We start from the raw sequence: 26,600 nt of genomic DNA on the forward strand, positions 1-26,600 counted from the left end.
CGGATTATCAACAGTTCCATCGAAACCGCCATCTTCCCATCAGAAATAAAAACAAGCGGTGTTCAACCGGCTCCTAAATAAAACCCTCCGCCGACCCAAGGAAGATGAAAAACTACAGACCCATCTCTCTGCACCCCACCCCAGCCAAGGTTACAGAAAAGACCATCAACATGCAATTGACGGAGTTACTCGAGTCAAATCACATCCTAGACACCTCACAGTCCGGTTTCAGGAGAAACCACAGCACCAAGACAGCCCTACCTGCAGCCACCGATGACATCTGCGTCATACTGGACCACAGAGACACAGCCGCCCTCATCCTCCTTGACCTCTCTGCCATTTTCAACACACTCTCTCACTCCACCCTGTGCACCAGACTCCTTGAAGCCGGCATCCACGGCAAAGCATTGGAATGGATTTGTTCCTTCCTGACTGGAAGAACCCAGAGTGTCAGACTCCCACCATATACTTCGGCCCTAAAAAAAACCTGCTACACTGTACCCCAGGGATACTCACTAAGCCCGACCCTCTTCAAAATCTACCTGGCCCTGCTCACCAAAATCGTAAGACAGCACGGACTTAACATTGTCTCCTCTGCGATGATACCCAACTGATCCTCTCCCTGACCGTCCACTCATCAACAGACAAGAGAAACGTTCACAACTGTATGAGTGCAGTCGCTGCCTGGATGGAAGACAGCTGCCTCAGGCTCAGCTTGGACAAGACAAAGATCCTTGTACTTGGCTCCACCCTCTCCAGCTGCGATGACTCCTGGTGGCCAGCTGCCCTAGGAAACCCACCCAACGACCACGCACACAACCTGGGCAAGATCCTGGACTCCACGCTTCCATGACCCGTCAAGTCAATGCCGTCTCATCAGACTGCTTCCACACTCTGCATCTCCTTTGGAAGATCTTCAAGTGAATCCCCACTGAGACTAGAAGGGCGGTCACCCACGCTCTGGTCAGCAGCAAATTGGACTATGGCAATACACTCTATGCCGGCATCAGAAAGAAGTCACAAGCAAGGCTACAGAGAATCCAGAACACAGCAGCCATTCTCATCCTGGACGAAGTGATGTGCATCATAGATCGCATGGATGGCATCTGGTAGGAATCCCTCTGATAACCTTCTCTGCATGAGATGTATTTGTACAGATCTTGTAGGACCACTGATGCAGATATGTTCCCAAACAATTTATAAGGAGGCAGACTTGTGGTGGCAATTATGTAAAGAATCCCCAACAAGTATACATTATGTTCCTATCACACATAAGTGAGAAAGGGACATGATGTGAATATCTACGTACATCACTAGACTATGAAGCTGATGGTGATGGATTCACAGAGTGGCACTGATAATGTAAATCAAAACACTTTTCTAACTATAAACAATATCAACCATCTTTAAAGAAATAATAAAATAAACAGACTAAGACAGAGAAAGCTAAGTAGGTTAAAAGTCCCTAGGTGATGGGAGCACAGGCCTGAGAGCCAAAAGGCTAGGCTAACCTCCTGAGTCTCAATAAAAGCTAAATTGGCACTACACCCTCCTCATTGCCGGAACAAGGAAGCTAACATGCTATAGAGGGTGCAGGAGTCCAAGGTAAAATGCTCTGGGCTAAAAACATGCTAAAGTCTAATTACAAAACTGGCTAAAAACATACAAAGAGATTAAGGCCCTCATTATGACCCTGGAGGTGAGTGATAAAGTGGCGGGAATACCGCCAACAGGCTGGCAGTATGTACCGCCAAATTATGACCATGGCGGTGATAACTCCCATAGACAACCAATGTACCACACCAACTGCCAGGGCAGAAACAACATTCACCACGGCCGTAGCCAACAACAGCCAGGCGGAAGACAAAGTACTGCCCACCATATTAAGACACAGCAAACCGCCACCTTTTCCGGGGTGGTACCAACTCCATCAAAAGCCTGGCGGAAATGCATCACTGAAGAGAAAGGACTCACCATCGGAGACACAGGGAAGAACAACGCCACCATGGAACCCGAACTGCAAGTCTTTCAGATGATCTTCTACGTTATGCTCCACCTGGAACACCATCGCCGCTGAAGACGACGATGGTGAGTACAGCCTCCAGGCACACAAGGGAGGGTGGGAGGGAAATGAGAGTGACACACACGCAAGACACACACCCACACCATACACACAACCAGCTTCACACGAAAAATAATTTGTCCCTGAAAAATGGCAGAATAATGCAAGGACAACAGGAATGGACTAAAGCGATTTTAATCAGATCAATTTCAAAATCAATAATTCAATTTGTCAATGAAACAGATATGTACACATGTACACAAAGGGATTGTAGGAAAATGGCTCCTTGTTGCAATTACCCCCCCCCCCCCACTTTTTGCCTGATATTGATGCTGACTTGACTGAGAAGTGTGCTGGGATCCCGCTAACCAGGCCCCAGCACCAGTGTTCTTTCACTTAAAAATGGACTATTGTTTCCACAATTGCCACACCCCTGGCACACGGATAAGTCCCTTGTAAAAGATACCAGTGATACCAAGGACCCTGTGACCAGGGAAGGTCCCTAAGGGCTGCAGCATGTGTTGTGCCACCCTAAGGGACCCCTCATCTAACACATGCACACTGCCAGTGCAGATAAATCCCTTGTAAAAGATACCAGTGGTACCAAGGACCCTGTGACCAGGGAAGGTCCCTAAGGGCTGCAGCATGTGCTGTGCCACCCTAAGGGACCCCTCATCTAACACATGCACACTGCCATTGCAGTTTGTGTGTGTTGGTGGGGAGAAAAAGGCAAAGTCGACACGGCATCCTCCTCAGGATGCAACATGGCATCCCCCTCAGGATGCCATGCACTCAAAATTGTGCCTGTGGCATAGTTAAGTCACCCCTCCAGCAGGCCTTGAAGCCCTCAGGCAGGGTACACTATATCACAGGTGAGGCATAGCTGCATGAGCAATATGCCCCTATAGTGGCTAAGTCCATTCTTAGACATTGTAAGTACAGTGTGGCTCCACATCTCCATGATGGCTACACTGAATACTGGGAAGATTGGTATCAAACGTCTCAGAATAATAAACCCACACTGATGCCAGTGCTGGATTTATTCCAAAATGCACACAGAGGGCATCTTAGAGGTGCCACCTGCATTTTACTCAATCCTTCAGTGCAGGACTGACTGGTGTGTGCCAGCCAGCCACTGAGAGACGAATTTCTGGCCATATGGGGTGAGCGCCTTTGTGATCTCTGTAACCAGGAACAAAGCCTGCACTGGGTAGAAGTGCTTCACACCTCCCCCCTGCAGGAACTGTAACACCTAGCAAGGAGCCTCAAAGGCTCACGCTTCGTGTTACAATGCCCCAGGGCACCCCAGCTAGTCGAGATGCCCACCCCCCCGGACACAGCCCCCACTTTTGGCGACAAGTCCAGAGGAGAGAATGAGAAAAACAAGGAGGAGTCCCCCTGCAGCCAGGACAACCGCTAAGGTGTCCTGAGCTGAGGTGACCCCTTCCTTAAAAAATCCTTCATCTTGCTTTTGAGGATTTCCCCCAAAAGGATTAGGGATGTGCCCCCCTCCCCAAAGGAAGGATGCGCAAGGAGGGTGTAGCCACCCTCAGGGACAGTAGCCATTGGCTACTGCCCTCCAGCCCTAAACTCACCCCTTAATTTGGTATTTATGGGTGACCCTGAACCCAGGACATAAGATTTCCTGATGACCTGAACAAGAAGAAGGACTGCTGACCTGAAAGCCCTGCAGAGAAGACGGAGACAACAACTGACTTGGCCCCAGCCCTACCGGCCTGTCTCCAGACGAAAAAGAACCTGAAACAGTGACTCATCCAGCGGGATTAGCGACCTCTGCTGACTCAAAGGACTGCCCTGCAACTCAAAGGACCAAGAAACTCCTATGGACAGCGGCTCTGTCCAAACAACAAAGAAGAAAAAATATTTAAAGGGACTCCCACCTCACCCCTGAAGCGTGAGTCCCCAACACTCTACACCCGACTCTATCGGCTCGTGTCCAGAAGAACCAACACTGCAGCGAGGACCCCCAGGTGACTCCCATGATGTGGAGACCCTGAGATGACCTCCCTGCACCCCCACAGCGACGCCTGCAAAGAGAATCCAAAGGCTCCCCCTGACCGCGACTGCGTGGTAACAAAGAACCCGACGTCTGGAAGAAGCACTGCACCCGCAGCCCCCAGGCCTGAGAGACACCAACTACCGGTGCAGGGGTGACCAGTAGGCGGCCCTCATCGCTGCCCAGTTGGTGGCTGGCTGAGAAGCCCCCCTGTGCCCTGCCTGCATCGCCAGAGTGGTGTCCCTCCATTGCTTTCAATGCAAAACCTGACACCTACTTTGCCCACTGCACCCAGCCACTGCTGTGCCTCTGAGGGTGTACTTTTTGTGCCTACTTGGGACCCACCCCAGTGCCCTACAAAACCCCCCTGGTCTGCTCCCCGAGGACACATGTAGTTACCTGCTAGTAGACTGGAACTGGAGCATCCCCTGTCTCAATAGGTGCCTATGTTATTTGGGCCCCTCTTTGACCTCCAAAGGTGAGCTGCCTGTGCCCCAGAGACTGAAATTGTAAGTTCTTTACTTACCTCAAAACCTAACCTGTACTGACCTCCCTCAGGAAATGTTGAATTTTACAGTGCCCACTTTTAAAATAGCTTATTGCCATTTTATGCTAAACTTTTTTTATTCAAAGTTCTATCTATCCATATGCAAAGTACCTTACATTTCATGTACTTGCCTGCAATTTGAATCTTGCGGTTCTAAAATAAATTAAGAAAATAATATTTTTCCATATAAAAACCTCTTGGCCTGGAGTTAAGTCATTGAGTATGTGTTCTCACTTATTGCCTGTGTGTGTACAACAAATGCTTAACACTACCCTCTGATAAGCCTAACTGCTCGACCACACTACCACAAATAGAGCATTAGTATTATCTATTATTGCCTCTGTCAAGCCTCTTGGGGAACCCCTGGACTTTGTGCACACTACATCTCATTTTGATATAGTATATACAGAGTCAGCTTCCTACAGGGACACTGCCCAGTCCAATGTTTAAAGGGCCCACATGGCCACAAGGCACAGTCTAAGGCCCAACTCGAATCCTGACTACATCTGGATAGTATACTACAGGGGTGAATGTATGTCGGAACGACACCTGGCGGAATAATGAAAGCCTGAACAACGAGGTCGGAACAACGACCTCGTTGTTACCACTAATGCCTTTACCACGAATGCCTTAACAACGATTTTTCGTTGTAAAGGCATTCCTGGTAAAGGCATTAGTGATAGGCCTGCATTGTTCCTGCATGCGTCCCACCTGGCCCCCCACCCCTAAAAATTACTGCGACCCCCCCAAAACCACACCAACCACTCATCCTTGCCCCTAAAACTACCTCAACCCCCACCTCCTTCCTAAAATTACCACGTCCCCCACCCTACCCCCAAAACCTAAAACAACCCCAACCTCCACCCCATCCCTGAAACCTAAAGTCCCCTAACCCCCACCCCTAAAACTACTCCGAGCCCCCCACCTTGCCCCTAAACCTAAAACCCCAACCCCCCACCCCGCCCCTAAAATTACCCGACCCCCAATCCACCCCTAAAACCTAAAACCACCCCAACCCCCACCCCTAAAACAACCCCAACCCCCACTCATCCCTAAAACCTAAACAACCCCACCCCTAAAACCACCCCAACCCCCACCCCTAAAACAACCCCAACCCCCCGCCCCGCCCCTAAAACAAAAAATACCCCAACCCCCCCACCCCGCCCCTAAAACTAAAACCCAACCCCCACCCCACCCCTAAAACTGAAAATAACCTGACCCGCCCCTAAAACAAAAACCCCAACCCCGCCCCTAAAACGGAAAATGCCCCAACCCCCCACCCCGCCCCTAAAACTAAAACCCCAACCCCCCACCCCTGAAACTAAAAATACCCTGACCCCGCCCCTAAAACTAAAACCCCGACCCCCCACCCCGCCCCTAAAACTGAAACTACCCCGACCCCCACCCGCCCCTAAAACTAAAACCCCAATCCCCCGCCCCCACCCCTAAAACAACCCCAACCCCTACCCCATCCCTAAAACCTAAACTACCCCAAACCCCACCCCTAAAACCACCCCAACCCCACCCCTAAAACAACCCGACCCCCCGCTCCGCCCCTAAAACAAAAAATACCCTGATCCCCCACCCTGCCCCTAAAACTAAAACCCCTATCCCCACCCCACCCCCAAACACTAAAAATACCCCGATCCCTCACCCCTGCCCCTAAACCTAAAACCCCGACCCCCAAACCCCTGCCCCTAAAACTGAAAATACCCTGACCCCCACCCCGCCCCTAAAACTAAAACCCAGACCCCCACCCCCGCCCCTAAAACTGAAAATACCCCGACCCCCACCCGCCCCTAAAACTAAAACCCCGATCCCCCCACCCATGCCCCCAACCCTAAAACTGAAAATACCCGACCCCCCACCCCGCCCCTAAAACTAAAACCCCGACCCCCCCACCCCACCCCTAAAACTGAAAATACCCCAACCCCCATCCCGCCCCTAAAACTAAAACCCCGATTCCCACCCCTGCCCCTAAAACTGAAAATACCCCGACCCCCCACCCGCCCCTAAAACTAAAACCCCAAACCCCCGCCCCACTTACCTGAGTCGTCGCGTCATCCTCCTCAGCTGACTCCCTTGTTTGTGCCTTAACCATGCATGTTCGTTGTTCAGCACATGCGTGTTTAAGGCACAAAACAACGAAGTTGTGGTTAAGGAAAGCGTGGTTCCGCTTTCGTTGCCCACGAATTCGTTGTTCCGGAGTCGGCCTTCAGGGCATTTCCCTACAGGGGCATCAGTTTGCAAATAGGCTGGCACCTCAAGGAGAGAGGGGGGTACCTCATCCGGATGCGGGAAGAAGCACTCTGGTTCAGGAGGGGGCTCCATGCCCATTCTCTGTCCTGGGGAGTGCAAGGCCACAGTTTTTGGAGTGAGTGACTTTCCCACTGGTTCTGGAGGGGGCAACATGCCCATTGCTCTCTCCTGGGGAGTGTCAGGCCTCAGTCTCTCAGGGGGGTGACTTTCCCACTGGTTCAGGAAGGGGCAACATGCTCATTTCTCTGTCATGGGGAGTGCAAGGCCACAGTCTCTCAGGTGGGTGACTTTCCCACTGGTTCTGGAGGGGGCAAAATGCCCATTGCTCTTTCTTGGGGAGTGCAAGGCCACAGTCTCTGGAGTGGGTGATTTTCCCACTGGTTCTGGAGTGGGCAACTCACACAGCAGCCCCTGGAGTCTGGCCTACATGGCGTCCGCTGGCGGTGACTGCTGCAATGTGGTGGTGGATGGAGGAGCCTCCTGGGCAGCCTCTGCACTTCCTGGTGGCTGCAGTGTGGTGGTGGATGGAGGAGCCTCCTGGGCAGCCTCTATACTTTCTGATGGCTCTAGTGTGGTGGTGGATGTAGGAGCCTCCTGGGCAGCCTCTGCACTTTCTGATGGCTGCAGTGTGGTGGTGGATGGAGGAGCTTCCTGGGCAGCCTCTGCACTTTCTGATGGCTGCAATTCATCAGCCGGCGGTGGGGGCCCCATGACAGCTGGTGGTGGTGGAGGTGTCACCCTGACAGCCTCCACTGGAGTAGAGGGCTATGTCTCCTCCAGTACATGGGGCCTGGATCCCTTACCCTTCCTGGCAGGGGTGGATGGGCTCTCCCCCTTCTTTCCTGGTGGTGCAGGCTGCTTCCCCTTCTTTCCTGATGGTGCAGGCTCCTTCCCCTTCTTTCCTGGTGGTGCAGGTTCCTTCTCCTTCTTGCCTGGTGGTGCTGGCTCCTTCTCCTTCTTCGATGGAGGTGTGGTACACTGTCCTTGTGAACTGTTTGGCTGAGGTGCTGGGCTGTGTCCTTGGTTCCCTGATCATATGGGCAGGACAAGGGTAGGGGTAGGGAAGAGATCAATGTGGGAAAGGAAAAGCTTTTTAGGGATGTTGGGGTGGGAGGAGGGATGAGTAATGGAAGTGGAGGTTGAGGGAGTGGTTGTTGGTGGTGTATGTATGCTGGACTTGGGTGCAGATGCATGGGCTGTATGCTGATGTGAGGTGGATGGCTGTTGGGTGTCTGAGTGCTTGCGTTTGTGTCCTTTCAGGGGGGCCAGACAGGGTGGGAGATGACAGAGGGGACACGCGCAGGTGTCTGCCAGTGAGGTGTGTGTCCTGCTTGGTGTGGTGATGCTGGTGGTGGATGTTGATGTAGTGCATGCAGGTGTTACTGTGGACATGACTGCGAGGGAGGTGACGGAGGAGGAGGGGGAGATAGTGAAGGCAGTGGATGTTGTTGTGTCTGCAACTGTATGGTGTTTGCGTGAGTGCTTGTGGGATGAAGTGTGGTGCCTGTGCTTGCCTATGACACGCTTGGGTGTTGTCTTGTGTGCATGCTCAACAGTGCGTGTGATTGGGATGGGTTGGGGTTGAGGAGAATGGGTCTGGGAAGTGGGAGTTGAAGGGGGATGGTAGAAACAGGGACAATGGCTGCTATCAGAGAGGAGGCCAGAGCCTGAATCGATCTCTGTTGGGCTGCCAATCCACTGTGGATGCCCTCCAGGAATGCATTTCATTGTTGCATCTGGGATGCCAGCCCCTGGATGGCATTCCCAATGGTTGACTGCCCTACAGAGATGGATCTCAGGAGGTCAATAGCCTCCTCACTCAGGGCAGCAGGGCTCACTGGGGCAAGACCTGAGGTTCCTGGGGCAAAGGAGATGCCCACGCTCCTGGGTTAAACTAGTACAAGATACTCGCTGAGGGGCTGCTGGGAGAGCGGTGCTGGTATGGGGGTGGCGGCTGTACCTTCAGCTGGGGTGGTCACAGAGGTGTCAGACACCACCAGGGAGCTCACATCGGAGGAGGTATCTGAGTCTGTGTTGTCTCCTGCAGTCTCCACCGTGGTGCTTCCCTCACCCTCTGCCCCACTGGTTCCCTCGGCGTCAGTGGATTCTGCCTCCTGGGTCATGTGGGATGCAGCTCCCTCTGTCGCCGGTGCCCCTACTCCTCCTCCAGATGATGCTAATGCACACAAGGACAGGATGACAAAACAAGAAAGGGGGAGAGAGAGACAAAGGATACACTGGGTCAGTGACTGCACCAACACCACAGTTGGCATACACATCACCATCACACAGGAAACAGGCTTAAGCACTATGCATTGCACTACCAGGGATATGGCTAGTCACTAAGGTAAGATGATGACAACACACCGCCAACTGCAACGCTCCTGGAACCCACAATACCCTGCCTGAAATGGACGGCTAACAAGCTGGGTCACCTGTATTTGCCATACACCCATTACCCTTCAGATGACCAATGCTGCAATGTCTGGCCTGGCCTTACGAGCATCCACTAACACACATCAACCACCTGGATACCATCCCACCAGCCAAAATATGTATTGATACCCACTGTACTGACCCCCTTGTGGCTGCTGTGATGCCCTCAAGTGCCCATCCAGCTCAGGGTAGGCCACTGCCAGTATGCGGACCATCAAGGGCGGTCTGGGTCAAATGGGCACCCCTTCCTCGTTGGGAGGCCATTTCCAGCTGGGCCTCTGCAGTCTTCCGTGCCCAGCATCTTAGGTCCTCCCACCGTTTCCGACAGCGGGTACTCCGCCTGCCACAGACCCCCAGGGTCCGCACGTCCTTGGCGATGGCACGCCATAATCCCTTCTTTTGATGGGCGCTGACCTGAAGAGGCAATACAGACAGGAGAACAACATTAAACAAACAATCCAGCCTGTCACACAAATGGCCCACCATACTCGTTTCCATCACCATTGGCCCACCCCCACCCACCCTTACACAATGCTTACCCACACATCTCCGTGCATCCTTGACACATGCATCGTTGCCAAACTGTACTCACCTGTTGGTCTGGAGGCCCATACAGCTGTACATACTGGGGTCGGACCCCATCCACCAGTTGCTCCAACTCCTCCGAAGCGAAGGCAGGGGCCCTTTCCCTGGTCACACGGGCCATGGTTGGTTCCAGACACAGGTCAAAGCAGCACATGCAGTGTAGGTCTTCTTCTATTGAAGGCCAGGAAACAAGTGAGGATTGGGATAGGAAATGGCGGTCACATCCACGGCGGTGTACACTGTCACTGCCGGCGTAGCTCTCCACTGGCCACTGTACTCCATAGAGCCCCATATTATCCAATGAGGAATTGCACGGTGGTGCAAGACCGCCTTCTGCCATGATGCCCAACATTGGCTGAGTTACCCCACTTCCATCTGTCCCTACATACAGGACAGGCGGTCGCCATTTTGGGGGGGGGGGAAAGGCATATCGACAATTGCTGCGTCACAGATTAGATTGGCACATGTTCCAATTGTGACAGCCTACTCACTCTTGTTTCTCTTTGATTCCTACCGCTGTGGATGAATAGGAGGTAGAGACATACCCCCGTGTACAGACCCCTGGTGGACTTAGCTACACTGGAGGACAGGTACATTATACTCACCTATGGACTGGACAGGGTCACAATCACAGAGCTCTGTGCCCAGTTGGAGCCAGACCTGATCTCATCTATCCGTCATCCGACTGGGATCCCCCCTCTTGTGCAAGTGCTATCGGTGCTCCATTTCCTGGTAACAGGTTCCTTCCAAGTCACAGAGGGCATGGCAGCAGAAATGTCACAGCCAATGTTCTCAATCGTGCTGGCAAGAGTGTTGTCTGCCCTGCTAAAACACATGTGCAGCTACATAGCTTTCCCCCAGGTGGAAGATTTAGCCATTGTGAAGGCCGGATTCTATGCAATGGGACATATCCCCAATATTACTGGGGCGATTGACTGGACACATATTGCGTTTGTACCCCCCACCAGAATGAACAGGTGTACAGAAATCGTAACAGTTTCCACTCCATGAATGTGCAGATGGTGTGCCTGGTGGACCAGTACATCTCCCACGTCAATGTTAAGTATCCTGGGTCAGTGCATGATGCCTTTGTCCTGAGGAATAGTTGCATCCCAAATGTGATGGCCCAACTACAGAGTCACAGGGTGTGGCTAATAGGTGAGCCTTGGTCCCCACCCACTGTATGTTAGTGCATGCCTCTGGTGTTAACCTCATAGGATAGTGTGTGGCTAAATGTTGTCCCTGAATACTTGCAGGTGACTCTGGCCACCCAAAACATTTGTGGCTGCTGACCCCTGTTGTAGGAAGCTGGCCTGGTTTGTAGTGTGTACCTTGGGTACTTACACCTTATACCAGGTCCAGTTATCCCTTATTAGTGAAGTAGTAGTGTTCTTGCAGCTTAGGCTGATAGAGGTAGCTGTAGCAGAGCAGCTTAGGTTGAACTAGGAGACATGCAAAGCTCCTGCAATACCACTTACAGTTACACAGCACTTATACACAAGTAAAGGCAATACTCAGTGTTACCAAAAATAAAGGTATTTATTTGGTTGACACAGTACCAAAAATATCTTAGAGACAATACTCCTTCTGGAGGTAAGTATTATACACAATATATACACTAGACACCAAAATTAGACAAGTAAATAGTCATAGAACAATGCAAACAGTAGGAAATCCTGTAGAATGAAATGGGAGAAAATAGGTCTAGGGGCAACACAAACCATATACTAAAAAAGTGGAAAGTGAATCACAAATTCTCCCCTAGGCAAGTGTAGTGTGTGCAGAATCTCTGGGAGAGTAGGAATACAGTAAAGGTAAGTAAATTACCCCACCCCAGAGCCCAGAAAAGCAGGAGTAAAGTACTGAAAGTTTCCTTCAGACACACTACACCTCTGTTTTGGGATTTTGCAGCAGCCAACCAAGTCTGCAAAGAACAACTGCTGCATTTTTGGACCTGAAGACCTGCAAAGGAAGGGGACAAAGTCCAGAGTCGAAAGAAGTTCCAGGAAGGAGAGGAGCCCCTGCCAACACAGAAGAGGGTGCAAAAGAAGAATCCCCAGTTAGTAGAAGACTGCAGAAATGCACCCTAGGAAGATGCCAGTGGGTTCCTGCATGATGCAAAAGATGTCTCATGGCTGTGGGCACCACCCCTGGGGTGGTGATGGACAGGGGAGTGTTCACTCCCCTTTCCTTTGTCTAGTTTTCCGCCAGAGCAGGGGAGAAAGGGTCCATGAGTCGGTGTAGACTGGTTTATGCAAGGAGGGCACCATCTGTGCCCTTCAAAGCATTTCCAGAGGCTGGGGGAGGCTACCTCGTCCCAGCCTTTAACACCTATTTCCAAAGGGAGAGGGTGTAACACCCTGCTCTCAGAGGAAATGCTTTGTTCTGCCTTCCTGGGACTGGGCTGCCAGGACCCCAGGAGGGCAGAACCCTGTCTGTGAGGTAGCAGCAGCTGTAGCTGCAGTGCAAGCCTCAGAGAGCTGGTTTGGCAATACCCAGGGGTCCATGGTGGAGCACCCAGGATGCATGGAATTGGATCCCCAATACCAGATTTGGAATGGGGGGACAATTCCATGATCTTAGACATGTTACATGGCCATATTCGGAGTTACCATTGTGAAGCTACATATAGGTATTGGCCTATATGTAGTGCACGTGTGTAATGACGTCCCAGCACTCACAAAATGTGGGGAAATGGCCCTGAACTATGTGGGGGCACCTTTGCTAGTGCAAGGGTGCCCTCAAACTTAGTAACTTTGCACCTAACCTTCAGCAAGTGACGGTTAGACATATAGGTGACTTGTAAGTTACTTAAGTGCAGTGAAAATGGCTGTGAAATAGTGTGTGCACTATTTCACGCAGGCTACAGTGGCAGTCCTGTGTAAGGGTTTGTCTGAGCTCCCTATGGGTGGCAAAATAAATGCTGCAGCCCATATGGATCTCCGGGAACCCCAATGCCCTGGGTACCTAGGTACCATATACTTGGGACTTATAAGGGGTGTCCAGTTTGCCAGGGCCCTGAGGAATCTGGGGAGGGTTCCTTCAAAGACCTGTCAGCTAACATGCCATCTAGTGAAGCTGGTAGTGGGAGGGGGGTCACACATCATTGGGGCACATTTCCCTCCAAAAGGCCAGGTAACTAGAGTCCAGCCAGTTAGAGACAGGTCCACTTCTGCCAATTCCCACATTACCTTTGTGTCTCAGAATTCCCAAGCCTCCCACCCTAGACAGGGAACACAGAAAGCGGAGGCTGGAAGAGGCCAGACTGAAGTTGAGACAGCAACAGTTGGCCTTAGACAAGGAGTCTCTAGATGTAGAGAGGGAAAGAGAGAAGTTGGGGTTAGTTCCCCATGGTGGCAGCAGCAGTGTTCTTGATAGTAATCCTGTAAGAGAACAAGATTCAAGAAACCTACACAAGATAGTCCCCCCTTACAAGGAGGGAGATGACATTAACAAGTGGTTTGCTGCACTTGAGAGGGCCTGTATGGTACAGTTGGCCCCTCAAAGGCAGTGGGCTGCTATCTATCACAGGTAAGGGTAGGGATAGGCTCCTTACTGTCAGAGAAAGTGTTGCCAACAACTACAAAGTTTTGAAAGCTGCACTCTTAGATAGATTTGGCTTAACCACTTAACAATACAGGATAAAGTTCAGAGATACCAGAAAAGAGTCTTCTCAAGACTGGACAGACTTTGTAGACTGTTCAGTGAAGGCCTTGGAGGGATGGTTACATGGCAGTAAGGTGACTGACTATGAACGTCTATATAATCTAATCCTGAGAGAGCATATTTTGAATAATTGTGTGTCTGACTTGTTGTATCAGTACTTGGTAGACTCGGATCTGACCTCTCCCCAAGAATTGGGAAAGAAGGCAGACAAATGGGTTAGAACAAGAGTGAACAGAAAAGTTAATACAGGTGGCAAGAAGAAGGATGGTAAGTCTTCTGACAAGGGTGGGGACAAAGATAAAAAGCATTCTGAATCTTCACCAGGCCCACAAAAATCCTCTGGGGGAGGTGGGTACAAATCCTCTTCTAACAATCAAAAGAATCCATGGTGTTATTTATGTAAATGTAACGGCCATAGGGCAAGTGATTCCACTTGTCTAAAGAAAAACACCAAGGCTCCCACTACCACAACCCCAACTGCATCCTCTAGTGCCCCTAGTAATAGCAGTGGTGGTGGGAAGTCTACTACAAATAGCCAATCAAAGGGTGTAGCTGGGCTCACCATTGGTAATGTAGTTGGGGTTGGTCTTGTTAGGGAGACCACAGAGGCTACTTTAGTCTCTGATTGTGGTATTGACTTTGCCACCTTGGTTGCTTGTCCCCTTTATATGGGTAAGTACAAGCAACTTCCCCGAATAAATGATGTTGAGGTTGAGGCCTACAGGGATACAGGAGCCATTATCACTATAGTGATTGAGAAGCTGGTTCACCCTGATCAACACCTACTTGGTCAGCATTACCAAGTGACTGATGCTCATAACAACACTCTTAGCCACCCCATGGCTGTTGTGAATCTCAACTGGGGGAGTTGTTTACTGGTCTAAAGAAAGTTGTGGTAGCCACTGAATTACCTGTAGACTGCTTACTAGGCAATGATTTGGATACATCAGCTTGGGCTGCAGTGGAGTTGGAGGGTCATGCAGCAATGCTGGGCATTCTAGGGCATATCTTTGCTCTCACAAGGGCTCATACCCAGAAGCAAGGAGGACAGGGAAGCTTGGATCCTGGAACAATGGACCAAGTGCTCCCAAAAGCTAGGGATAGAAAGGGTAAATCCTTGCCCACTATCCCTCCCTCTCAAGAAGATTCCCCTTTTGAGGAAGAGGACTCCTCTCCCTGTGCAGAACCTACACCAGATGAGCTGGGAGCAGACACTGCTGAGCGTTTTAGTGCAGGGCGGCCTGCTAGGGAAGAGCTGAGTGTGGCACAGCAGACCTGTCCCACACTAGAGGGTTTGAAACAGCAAGCTGTCAAACAGCAGAATTGGGATATCACTGATAGCCATAAGGTCTATTGGGAGGATAACCTCCTTTATACTGAGTCAAGGGACCCTAAACCTGGAGCTGCCAGGAGATTGATCATCCCTTTGCAGTATAGGGAGTTTCTTCTGACCTTGGCACATGATATTCCTTTGGCTGGGCATTTGGGCCAGAGTAAAACTTGGGACAGACTTGTTCCATTGTTTCACTAGCCCCACATGTCAGAGGACACTAAGGAGTTTTGTCGTTCCTGTGTGACCTGCCAAGCCAGTAGCAAGACTGGTGGCACACCTAAGGCCCCCTTAATTCCATTGCTTGTGGAGGGGTGCCCTTTGAAAGATGAGGGTTGACATAGTTGCCCCCCTTGACCCTCCAACAACTTCAGGCAATTGGTTTATTCTTGTGGTAGTGGACCATGCCACTAGGTATCCTGAAGCCATACCCTTAAGGTCCACTACAGCTCCTACAGTGGCAAAAGCCATCCTGGGAATCTTTTCCAGGGTCGGTTTCCCTAAGGAAGTGGTGTCAGACAGAGGTAGTAACTTCATGTCTGCATACCTCAAAGCTATGTGGAAGGAGTGTGGTGTAACTTGTAAGTTCACTACTCCTTATTATCCACAGACAAATGGTCTGGGTGAGAGGCTTAATAAAACTCTCAAAGGTATGATCATGGGACTCCCTGAAAAATTCAGAAGGAGATGGGATGTCCTGTTGCCTTGCCGCCTTTTTGCTTATAGGGAGGTACCCCAAAAAGGAGTGGGCTTCAGCCCCTTTGAACTTCTCTTTGGGCACCCTGTAAGAGGTCCCCTTGCTCTTGTGAAGGAGGGTTGGGAACAACCTTTAAAAGCTCCCAAGCAAGACATTGTGGACTATGTACTTGGCCTAAGATCCAGAATGGCTGAGTACATGTAAAAAAGGCCAGTACAAACCTTCAGACCAGCCAAGAGGTCCAAAAGCAATGGCATGACCAGAAGGCTGTCCTGACTCAGTACCACCCAGGACAGAAGGTGAGGGTATTGGAGCCTGTGGCCCCAAGAGCACTCCAAGACAAATGGCATGGACCCCATCTCATTGTTGAAAAGAAAGGTATGGTCACCTACTTGGTAGACCTGGGCACTGCCAGGAGTCCCCTTAGGGTGCTCCATGTCAATCGCCTGAAACCTTACTATGACATGGCTGACTTAACCCTGCTCATGGCAACTGATGAGGGGCAGGACGAAGAGAGTGACCCTCTCCCTGACCTCTTCTCCACCACTGAAGCTGATGGCCTAGTGCAGGGAGTGGTGCTTGCAGATTGCCTTACTGATGAGCAGAAGGACAACTGTATAAATCTCCTAGGCCACTTCTCTGACCTCTTCTCACGCATACCAGGTACAGCTACCTGGTGTGAGCACACAATCAACACTGGAGACAGTTTACCTGTCAAAAGTAAGATTTATAGGCAGTCTCACCATGTCAGAGATTGCATACAACAAGAGGTACAGAAAATGTTGGATCTAGGAGTGATTGAGCCTTCTGAGAGCCCTTGGGCTAACCCAGTGGTGCTTGTCCCAAAACCTCACACTAAAGATGGGAAAAAGGAAATTCGGTTTTGTGTTGACTATAGGGTTCTCAATCAAGTAACCAAAATTGATGCTCACCCTATACCCAGGGCAGATGAGCTTATAGATACACTGGCTTCTGCCAGGTATCTAAGCACTTTTGACTTAATCTGCCAGTCCCCTGCAGTTAAGTTGTCAGAAGATGCTAAACCTAAAACAGCATTTTCCACCATTGGAGGGCACTACCAGTTCACCGTTATACCCTTTGGTTTGAAAAATGCACCTGCCACTTTTCAGAGGTTGGTGAACACAGTCCTGCAAGGTTTGGAAGCTTTTAGTGTAGCATATCTAGAGGATATAACGGTCTTTATCTCCACCTAGGATGAGCACCTGATCCACCTATGGAAAGTTTTGGAGGCCCTGCAAAAGGCAGGCCTCACTATCAAGGCTTCAGAGTGCCAGATAGGGCAGGGGAATGTGGTTTATCTGGGCAACCAGGTAGGTGGGGAACAGATTGCACCACTGCAGGGGAAGGTCCAGACCATTATGGAATGGGCTCCCCCTGCAACTCAAACCCAGGTGAGAGCATTCGTAGGCCTCACAGGGTACTATAGGAAGTTCATTAAGAACTATGGCTCCATTGCACCTCTTCTTAATGACATCAATAGTAACAAGATGCATAAAAAGGTATTGTGGACAGCTAGCTGTCAAAAGGCTTTTGATGAGCTAAAACAGACCATGTGCTCTGCACTTGTCCTAAAAAGCCCTTGTTACTCCAAGAAATTCATAGTCCAGACTGATGCTTCTGAATTAGGGGTAGGGGCAGTTCTATCACAGCTTAACACTGAGGGCCAGGACCAACCTGTTGCTTTTATCAGCAGGAGGTTGACCTCTAGAGAAAAGCGTTGGTCTGCCATAGAGAGGGAGGCCTTTGCTGTGGTGTGGGCACTGAAAAAGCTGAGACCATACCTGTTTGGTACTCACTTTATTGTTCAGACAGACCACAAACCTCTATTATGGCTTAAACAAATGAAAGGTGAAAACCCTAAATTGTTGAGGTGGTCCATCTCCCTACAGGGAATGGACTATACAGTGTAACATAGACCTGGGAGTACCCACTCCAATGCAGATGGACTCTCCAGATATTTCGACTTAGACAATGAAAACTTATCTGGGCAAGGTTAGCCTTATTGTCCCTCGTTTGGGGGAGAGTTGTGTAGGAAAGTACCATCTTGCATGGCATGTTACCCCCATTTTTTCATCTATGTCAGTTTGTTTTTGCCTGTCTCACTGGGATCCTGCTAGCCAGGACCCCATGCTCAGAGTTTGTGGCCTGAATGTGTGTTCCTGTGTAGTGACTAGCTGTGTCACTGAGGCTCGGCTAATCAGAACCTCAATGCTTATGCTCTCTCTGCCTTTAAAATTGTCACTATAGGCTAGTGACCATTTTCACCAATTCTAATTGGCAGACTGGAACACCCTTATAATTCCCTAGTATCTGGTGCCTAGGTACCCAGGGTATTGGGGTTCCAGGAGATCCTTAGGGGCGGCAGCATTTCTTTTGCCACCCATAGAGAGCTCAGACAAATCTTACACAAGACTGCCACTGCAGGTTAAGTGAAATAACGTCCATGTTATTTCACAGCCATTTTACACTGCACTTACGTAACTTTTAAGTCACCTATATGTCTAACCCTCACTTGGTGAAGGTTTGGTGCAAAGTTACTAAGTTTGAGGGCACCCTGTCACTAGCCAAGGTGCCCCCACATAGTTCAGGGCCATTTCACTAGACTTTGTGAGTGTGGGGACACCATTACACGTGTGCACTCCATATATATTGTCAATACCTATATGTAGCTTCACAATGGTAACTCCGAATATGGCCATGTAACGTGTAAGATCATGGAATTGTCCCCCCATACCAAATCTGGTACTGGGGTGCCAATCCCATGCATCCCCGGCGCTCCAGAATGGACCCCGGATACTGCCAAAACAGCACTCTGGGATTTTCTCTGCAGCTACTGCTGCTGCCAACCATCAGACAGGGTTCTGCCCTCCTGGGGTCTGGGCAGCCCAGTCCCAGGAAGGCAAAACAAAGGATTTCCTCTGAGAGATGGTGTTACACCCTCTCCCTTTGGAAATAGGTGTGAAGGGCCTGAGAAGAGTAGCCTCTCCAGGCCTATGGAAATGCTTTGAAGGGCACAGATGGTGCCCTCCTTGCATAAACCAGTCTACACCGGTTCAGGGAACCCCCAGCCCCTTCTCTGGCATGAAACTGGACAAAGGAAAGGGGAGTGACCACTCCCCTGTCCATCACCATCCCAGGGGTGGTGCCCAGAGCTCCTCCAGTGTGCCCCAGACCTCTGCCATCTTGAATCCAGAGATGTGTGGGCACAATGGAGACCTCTGAGTGGCCAGTGCCAGCAGGTGACGTCAGAGATGCCTCCTGATAGGTGCTTACCTCTCTAGGTGGCCAATCCTCCTCTGAGGGCTAATTAGGGTCTCTCCTGTGGGCTTTTCCTCAGATAACGACATGTAAGTATTCACCAGAGTTCCTCTCCATCTCCCTCTTCGACTTCTGCCAACGATCGACCTCTGACTGCTCCAGGATGCCTGCAAAACTGCAACAAAGTAGCAAGAAGACTACCAGCGACATTGTAGTGCCTAATCCTGCTGGCTTTCTCCACTGTTTCCTGGTGGTGCATGCTCTGGGGGCTGTCTGCCTTCACCCTGCACTGGAAGCCAAGAAGAATTCTCCTGTGGGTTGATGGAGTCTTCCCCCTGCTAACGCAGGCACCAAACTTCAGCTTCACCGGTCCCCTGGGTCCCCTCTCATCATGACGAGCGTGGTCCCTGGAACAGAAGTGACCCCGACAGTCCAGTGGTCCATCTGTCCAAATTTGGCCGAGGTAAGTCCTTGCCTCCCCTCGCCAGACAGTAATCCTGTGTACTGCGTGAACTGCAGCTGCTAGGGCTTCTGTGCACTTTTGCAAGGAATCCTTCATGCACAGCACAGCCCAGGTCCCCAGCACTCAGTCCTGCATTGCTCAACTCGCTGAGTTTACCACCGGCTTCGTTGGACCCTCCTTTGTAGTGTTGAGACGACTGACATGCTCAGTTTTCTTGAACCCATGTTCAAGTACTTCTGCGGGTGCTGCCTTCCTGTGCTTTGCTGAGTGCCCCCTCTGTCTCCTCTTCCAAGTGGCGACCTCCTGGTCCTTCCTGGGCCCGGGTAGCACCCCTTTTCTTCCTCCGCAACCTTTGCAGCTAGCAAGGCTTGTTTGCAGTCTTTCTTCAAAGAAACAACTCTGCGTCCTCCAGCATTCCCTGGGACATCTTTTGTGGAAAGGAACATTCCCTAGCACCTTCTGTTGTTGCAGAATCTTCAGCTTCTTCCTCCCGGAGGTAGCCATTTTGCACCTTCATCAGGGGATTAGTGGGCTCCAGCCCCCCCTGGACACTTTCGTGACTTTGGACTTGGTCCCCTTCCTTTACAGGTCCTCGGGTCCAGGAATCCATCTTCAGTGCTTTGCAGTCAATTGTGGTCTTTGCAGAGTCTCCTATCACGACTTTAGTGTGTTTCTGGGGAAGTAGGGTCACTTTACTCCTACTTTTCAGGGTCTTGGGGTAGGGTATCTTGGACACGCTTAGTGTTTTCTTACACTCCCAGTGACCCTCTACACACTGCACTAGGCCAGGGGTCCCTAAGTGGTTTGCATTCCACTTTCTTAGTATATGGTTTGTTTTGCCCCTAGGCCAATTGCATCGTATTGTATTCTACAGTGTTTGCACTACTTTTCTAACTGTTTACTTACCTGATTTTGGTTTGTGTGTATGTTTTGTGTATTTTACTTACCTCCTAAGGGAGTATATCCTCTGAGATATTTTTGGCACATTGTCACTAAAATAAAGTACCCTTATTTTTAGTAACCCTGAGTATTGTGAGTCTTATGATATAGTACTATATGATATAAGTGGTATAGTAGGAGCTTTGCATGTTTCCTAGTTCAGCCTAAGCTGCTCTGCTATAGCTACCTCTATCAGCCTAAGCTGCTAGAACTCTACTAACCTACTAATAAGGGATAACTGGACCTGGTACAAGTTGCAAGTACCATCAGGTACCCACTGTAAGCCAGGCCAGCCTCCTACAGTATTGTTCCAGTCTGTTTGTAGCACAGGAGCTGTGTTCAAGTAGCCATTGGAAGGGGAGCTACGGCAGTTCAAGGTGGACTAGGTGACTGAGTGGGACACAAGGGAGACAATCAGGAGAGTCTCATTTCCTGGCGGTTTTCTTGGCAAGTGTCTGTGGCTTCTGGCTGGGTCGGAGAGAACATTTGCGGGGTGGTTCACCTTCGTCGGGGGGGGAAGCTGGTGGTCTGTGGGTCCTGTGGCGGGGCCTCCTGCCCACTAGCGGCAGCAGACGTGCAGGGCTGGTCAATGGACCGGTTAGTGGTAGGGGCCCACTGGTGTGCTGTTGCCTCCCTCATGATGTTGGCCATGTCTGCCAGCACCCCTGCTATGCATATCAGGGTGGTGTTAGTGGCCTGCAAGTCCTCCCTGATCCCCTGATACTGGCCCTCCTGCAGCTGCCTGTTCTCCTGCATGTGTCAAGGATCTGGCCCATTGTGTTTTGGGAATGTTGGTAGGTTCCCAGGATCTCTGAGAGTGCCTCCTGGAGGGTCAGTTCCCTGGTCCTGTCCTCCCCCTGGTGCACAGCAGTCCTCCCAGTGTCCCTGTTGGCCTGTGCCTCTGTCCCCTGAACGGTGTGCCCACTGCCACTGACCCCAGGTCCCTGATTGTCTTGTGGGTGAGGTGTGGCCTGGGGTCCCTGTACAGGTGGGCACTTCTGATTGACGTGTCCTGGGGACAGATGTCTGGGCATTCTGGGTGGTGCTGTGGTGTTGGATCCTGATGGGGGAGGCTCTGTGGTGGTCTGTGAGTGGGCTTGGGTAACCGGCTGTTCAGTGGTTCCTGATGGGCCCGGTTGTTGGTTTAGATCCAGAAGTCCAGAGTTACTGTCATCACTGGGTGCATCTTCTGTTGGGGGACTGGATAGTCGTGGCACCTTCTCTCCACTGACATTGGCTGGGGTACTTGTGGGGATGTAAGTGATGTATTATGCTTCATGTGTATGACATTTGTACATCCCTGGCTTCCCCTCTATCGTTGGTGTTGCCCTACCACCTTTTGCTTGTGTATGGTGATGTATTGTGGGTATGTAAGTTTCCCTATGCTGTGCATGCTTTAGTGATGGGTGTCCATGCAGGGCTGGGAGGGGTATCCATGCGTTGGTATAGCATGCAGAGCTTGGCATTGTGGTTAGTCATATGTGTAGGTGCAGTGCGTGGGATGTAGTGGCGTGATGGAAGTGAGGGTGAGGGGGTGTGATGGCATGCAGGTATGGGGGGGTGATAAGTAGTAAATGTTGACTTATCATTGTCCAGTCCTCTGGCTACTCCAGTGAGTCCCTCAGGATGCAGTAATGCCAGTACTTACTCCTCCCATGCTGTGAGCTGTGGGGGAGGAGGTGGGGGTCCACTGCCAGTCCTTTGCATGGTGAGCTGGTGCCTTGCTGGAATGGAACGTACCTTCCCCCATAGATCGTTCTACCTCTTCCTGATGTCGCCCATTGTTCTTGGGCGTTTGCCCTGTCCACTATGCTCCGCCATAGCTCCATCTTCCTTGCAATGGATATCTGCTGTACCTGTTCTCCAAACAGCTGTGGCTCTACCATGACAATTTCCTCCACCATGACCGTTAACTCATCCTCAGTGAAACGGGGTGCCTTTTTGGGGACATGGGTGTTATGTGGTGTGTGTTGAGTAATGTGGTGGGGTGTGTGATGTGGGGGGCGTGAGGGATGTATGGGTGTAGGTGGTGTGTGTGTCTAGTTGTCTCTGTGCTGTTCATGTCACTCTCCTGGCAGTAATGCTAGTTGTAAAGTGTTGTGGGTAATGTGGGTGGGTGTTTTATAGTGGTGTGGGTGGGTGTGGTGTGTGTATGGGTGTCAGGTGTGTGTTTTTAGTATTGGCCAATGTAGAATTGTTTTGTATGTGGATGTTCATTCTGAGCGCTGCGGTATGTACCGCCAATGATTTACAGCAGTTGACTGTCTGCCGTGGTGATTCGTGGGTCGTAATGTGGTGGGCGTTGTTTTGCGGGGATAACGGTATCACTGACCTTTGGACTGGCGGATTTGTGCCTGTGGCTGTATTATGTCGGATTGGTGTGTGTCATAATATGGTAAGCGGATATTCGCCACCATGGTGTTATGTTGGCACCCGTCAGCGTGGCGGTAGGCAGCATTTACCACTAATGTCATAATGAGGGCGAAAATGACTACCCTGACAAGCACAGCAGGACAAATGCGAGTCTAACAAGTAAGGCAATTTAGCATTTAACTTTTTAAACTTTGGAATAAGGCAAATGGTCAAATCATTTAGCAATAATCATGATCTTGAAGAATGTCTCCAAAGTCATCGAATGACAGCACATCCAGGAATGACTCCACATCGTCAGATGTCAGATCAATGACAGGATGAATCCATGGAATAGAAGTGAGCAAAAGCCTCAAACGCAGGATCACATGTGGAGGCAGCATTATTCATAGTGCCTAGTGAAGCCAAATAGTTCACAAGAGGTAGCTCATAATTGGCCTCGCGAATCAGCCTCAGTTTCATGGGGCACGGCCTTAAATGAACCCTCATCGGGAACATCAGCAGTTCTTTGTCCACAGGATGCACTGCCGGAACAGCAAGACACACTGATTGCAGGCACTGGAAGAGGCACCAGGTGCACTGAGAAACAGGTTGCATGCACCACAGGACTAGTCGGAATGACAGTGACAAATCACACTCCAATTCCTCCAGCAACGGAGCACCAAAGAACTGTACCATGCGATCACAGCACAGCTGAGCTGGTGGTAGTAGCTCCATCACTCCGCTTAGCTGAGATGGCACAACCACTGCATATTAGCTGCAGCAGCAGAAGCATCTCGCCAATCAGCACCAAAGTGACAGGAAAGCCACTAAACACACTTGAAAAGAGTGGATGGATAGCTGATGGAATGACTCCGAAGACAGTCTGGAAGATGGAAATCAATTAAGACCCAACATCCTTAAAGAAATGTACAATCACCGTAGTGCTTGAGGGGTTGATTATTCTGAAGACCAACTCTCCAAAGTGCTTGGGGAAGTTGGTATTTAATAGGGATTGTATCTCGGCTGATGATCTTGCTAATTGGAGAGCATACGTCTCTCTGGCCGATGTCAATGCCACTTGCTTTTGGAATAGTAGCGACTTTAGTCTGCTCAGCTTGTCATAATTTACATTAGTAGTATCAATGTGAGGCCAAAATTCTGCTACTCTTATCTCTTGTGTCGGGGCTAATAGAACATGTCTACAACCAGCTACAATTTGAGAGACTGACAATGAGTAGGCAATTTCTGGTCTCATTCTGCAACAGCTCTGATCATTCAGGACCACATAACCTCCATTCGAAAGTATATGAATGTTAGACAAATCAAAGGGATGGGAATACCCTTCCGAAAGCATGCCAAGTTTGCGACCCAGCGTTGCAAAAGCCATGAAGTGACACCTGTTTGCATATCATTGAATGACTAACAGTAGTCTCACATTTGCTTCCACTCAGAAAGACCTCTGTTTAGTCATTCAGACATTTGCATTTGAAAGGCAACTCCCACTCTTCTTTTAAATAGCTATCTCCTAGCCACTCATATTTGCCCACTGCAAACTTGTCGCGTAGGCTCTCATTATTCTAATGAGACTACTGAATTTTGAGCAGCAAGATCATCCACGGTGTGGGAGACAAAGTCTGACCCACAGTGGGTGACATCTGTCGCTCTAAATCCGGGTTTTGCTCCGGCTAACTATCAATGCCTCATCTTTACCAGAAGATAGGGATGATTGGGCAGCCGAGCGCATGACATATTAGGCTTTTCAGGGAAGTTGTGGTCACTCAGGTCACATCCAGTTCTCTCATTCACAATACAGTCTCATATACAAATGATAGACAGAAGCAGTATATGTTTCAATGATAGGTTTATATCAACACCAGGGCAGTGCGCGCTCTATTGGCGACTAGAATGCAAAAACCCAGCACTCTCAAAACAGCGTAATTTATGCATTGTGCTGATATGTTGTTGTTTAACCTTTTGCATTGCAGAGTTCAATCCTGAAGACTTATTTTTAATGTGCTTACAAATGCTGTTCATTTGCAATGTATTGCTGCAGGCTTTCAGAGTGTGTTAGGATGTGGTCCTTTTCCAGGGCCTTCTAGAGACTTTCCCTGCAACATGCCTGGGTGTGGTTGTGGGCTGGGCCAAGACTCTATAAAAAGGAGCCAGCCCAGCTCCAAGTGCTCACTATTCAGAGGTCCTGGTGCAGAGCAGCAGCTACTTCCTGAGCTCCTGTCCCGGTGGCCTATTTGATCTTCCAGACATCTGACTTTCATTCTTCATTTGGAGATCCTTGTTTCGGGCGGTAAGACAGTGGTTGGGCTGGCCTCCCGACACCGTTATCGAGAACTCTCATGTTCTTGGGCCTAATTCTTTTATGATTTGACAGAGTACTTTGTGCGTGTGAAATATGCGCTTGAGTGTTTGTGACCTTTGCAGGGTGACTTGCGAATCTGCAGGACTTGAGATTCGTTTAATGATAATTTAATCTTGTTAATTGTGCGCTACCATTTCTTGACATTTACAAGATGGCTTAGGAATCGGCAAGACGCGCGATTCGTTTTATGGTGTTTTAACTTTGTTGTTCATTGCGCACTACCATTTCTTGACATTTACATGGTGGCTTAAGAATCGGAAAGACGCGCAATTCGCTTTATGGTGTTTTAACTTTGTTGTTCATTGCGCGCTACCATTTCTTGATATTTACATGGTGGCTTAAGAATCGGCAAAAGACGCACAATTCGTTTCATTGTACTTTTATCTTGTTATTCATTGTGAGCTGTTATTTCTTGGCATTTACATAGTGGTTTACGAATCGGCAAGACGCACGATTCTCTCCTCGAGTTTAATTCATGTTGTTTATTGTATGCCATTACTCAAATATATGTATCATGTAATATTCGAGTTGACAAGTTAAGTGATTTGTTTTTCCCGAATCCATATTGTGTTATTCATGGTGCACAATCCTTTTATGGTGTTTACTATATATACTCCTCTGAAGAGCTCTAATGAGAGCGAAACACATGTCAGGGGTTGCTTTACTCATTCGAGGTTGGATTGGATGGTATTTGACCAGTCCAAAGCTGTAATACTGTGCCTGGAGTGGTAAATGGCTTTTGTCATTTTACAGCTCGGCAAGGATGACACTATGTCAATCCTATGCTTAAAGATTTTGCTGTACAAATGGCAAAAGACTTTGTCACTATCTAGCTCGGCAAGGATAGCACTGTGCTAATCCCATGCTTAAACACTTTGCTAGATAAGCAGACATTTGAGGTGAGCAAATCTAGAGTGTCGCTGGTGTTGCAGGATGCTCCTTACTAGAGCAGCTCTCCACCTAAAATTGGGAACTTCCCAGAGTTCTCCTTTGTTTTTTGCATAATTTATGCGTCACTCTATCCCTGAAAGGGCCTTGGTTTGACTTATACTGGGTGCTCCCTTGTGTCTGGACAAAGCTATACTCCTCTGAAGAGCTCTAATGAGAGCGAAAGATGTGTCAGGGGTTGCTTTACTCATTTAGGTTGGCTTGGATGGTATTTGACCAGCCCAAAGCTGTAATACTGTGCCTGGAGTGGTAAATGGCTTTTGTCATTTTACAGCTCGGCAAGGATGACACTATGTCAATCCTATACTTAAAGATTTAGCTGTACAAATGGCAAAAGACTTTGGGTGTCATTCTAAGTCTGGCGGGCGGCGGAGGCCGCCCGCCAGACTTCCCCCCTCCAAAATACCGCTCCGCGGTCGCAAGACCGCTGAGGGTATTTTGGCTTTTGCACTGGGCTGGCGGGCGACCGCCAAAAGGCCGCCCGCCAGCCCAGTGCAAAAACCCTTCCCACTAGGACGCCGGCTCAGAATTGAGCCGGAGGAGTGGGAAGGTGCGACGGGTGCAGTGGCACCCGTCGCGTATTTCAGTGTCTGCAATGCAGACACTGAAATACAAAGTGGGGCCCTCTTACGGGGGCCCCTGCAGT

This window comes from Pleurodeles waltl, chromosome 3_1, assembly GCF_031143425.1.
Source record: "Pleurodeles waltl isolate 20211129_DDA chromosome 3_1, aPleWal1.hap1.20221129, whole genome shotgun sequence".
Classification (NCBI taxonomy): Eukaryota; Metazoa; Chordata; class Amphibia; order Caudata; family Salamandridae; genus Pleurodeles; species Pleurodeles waltl.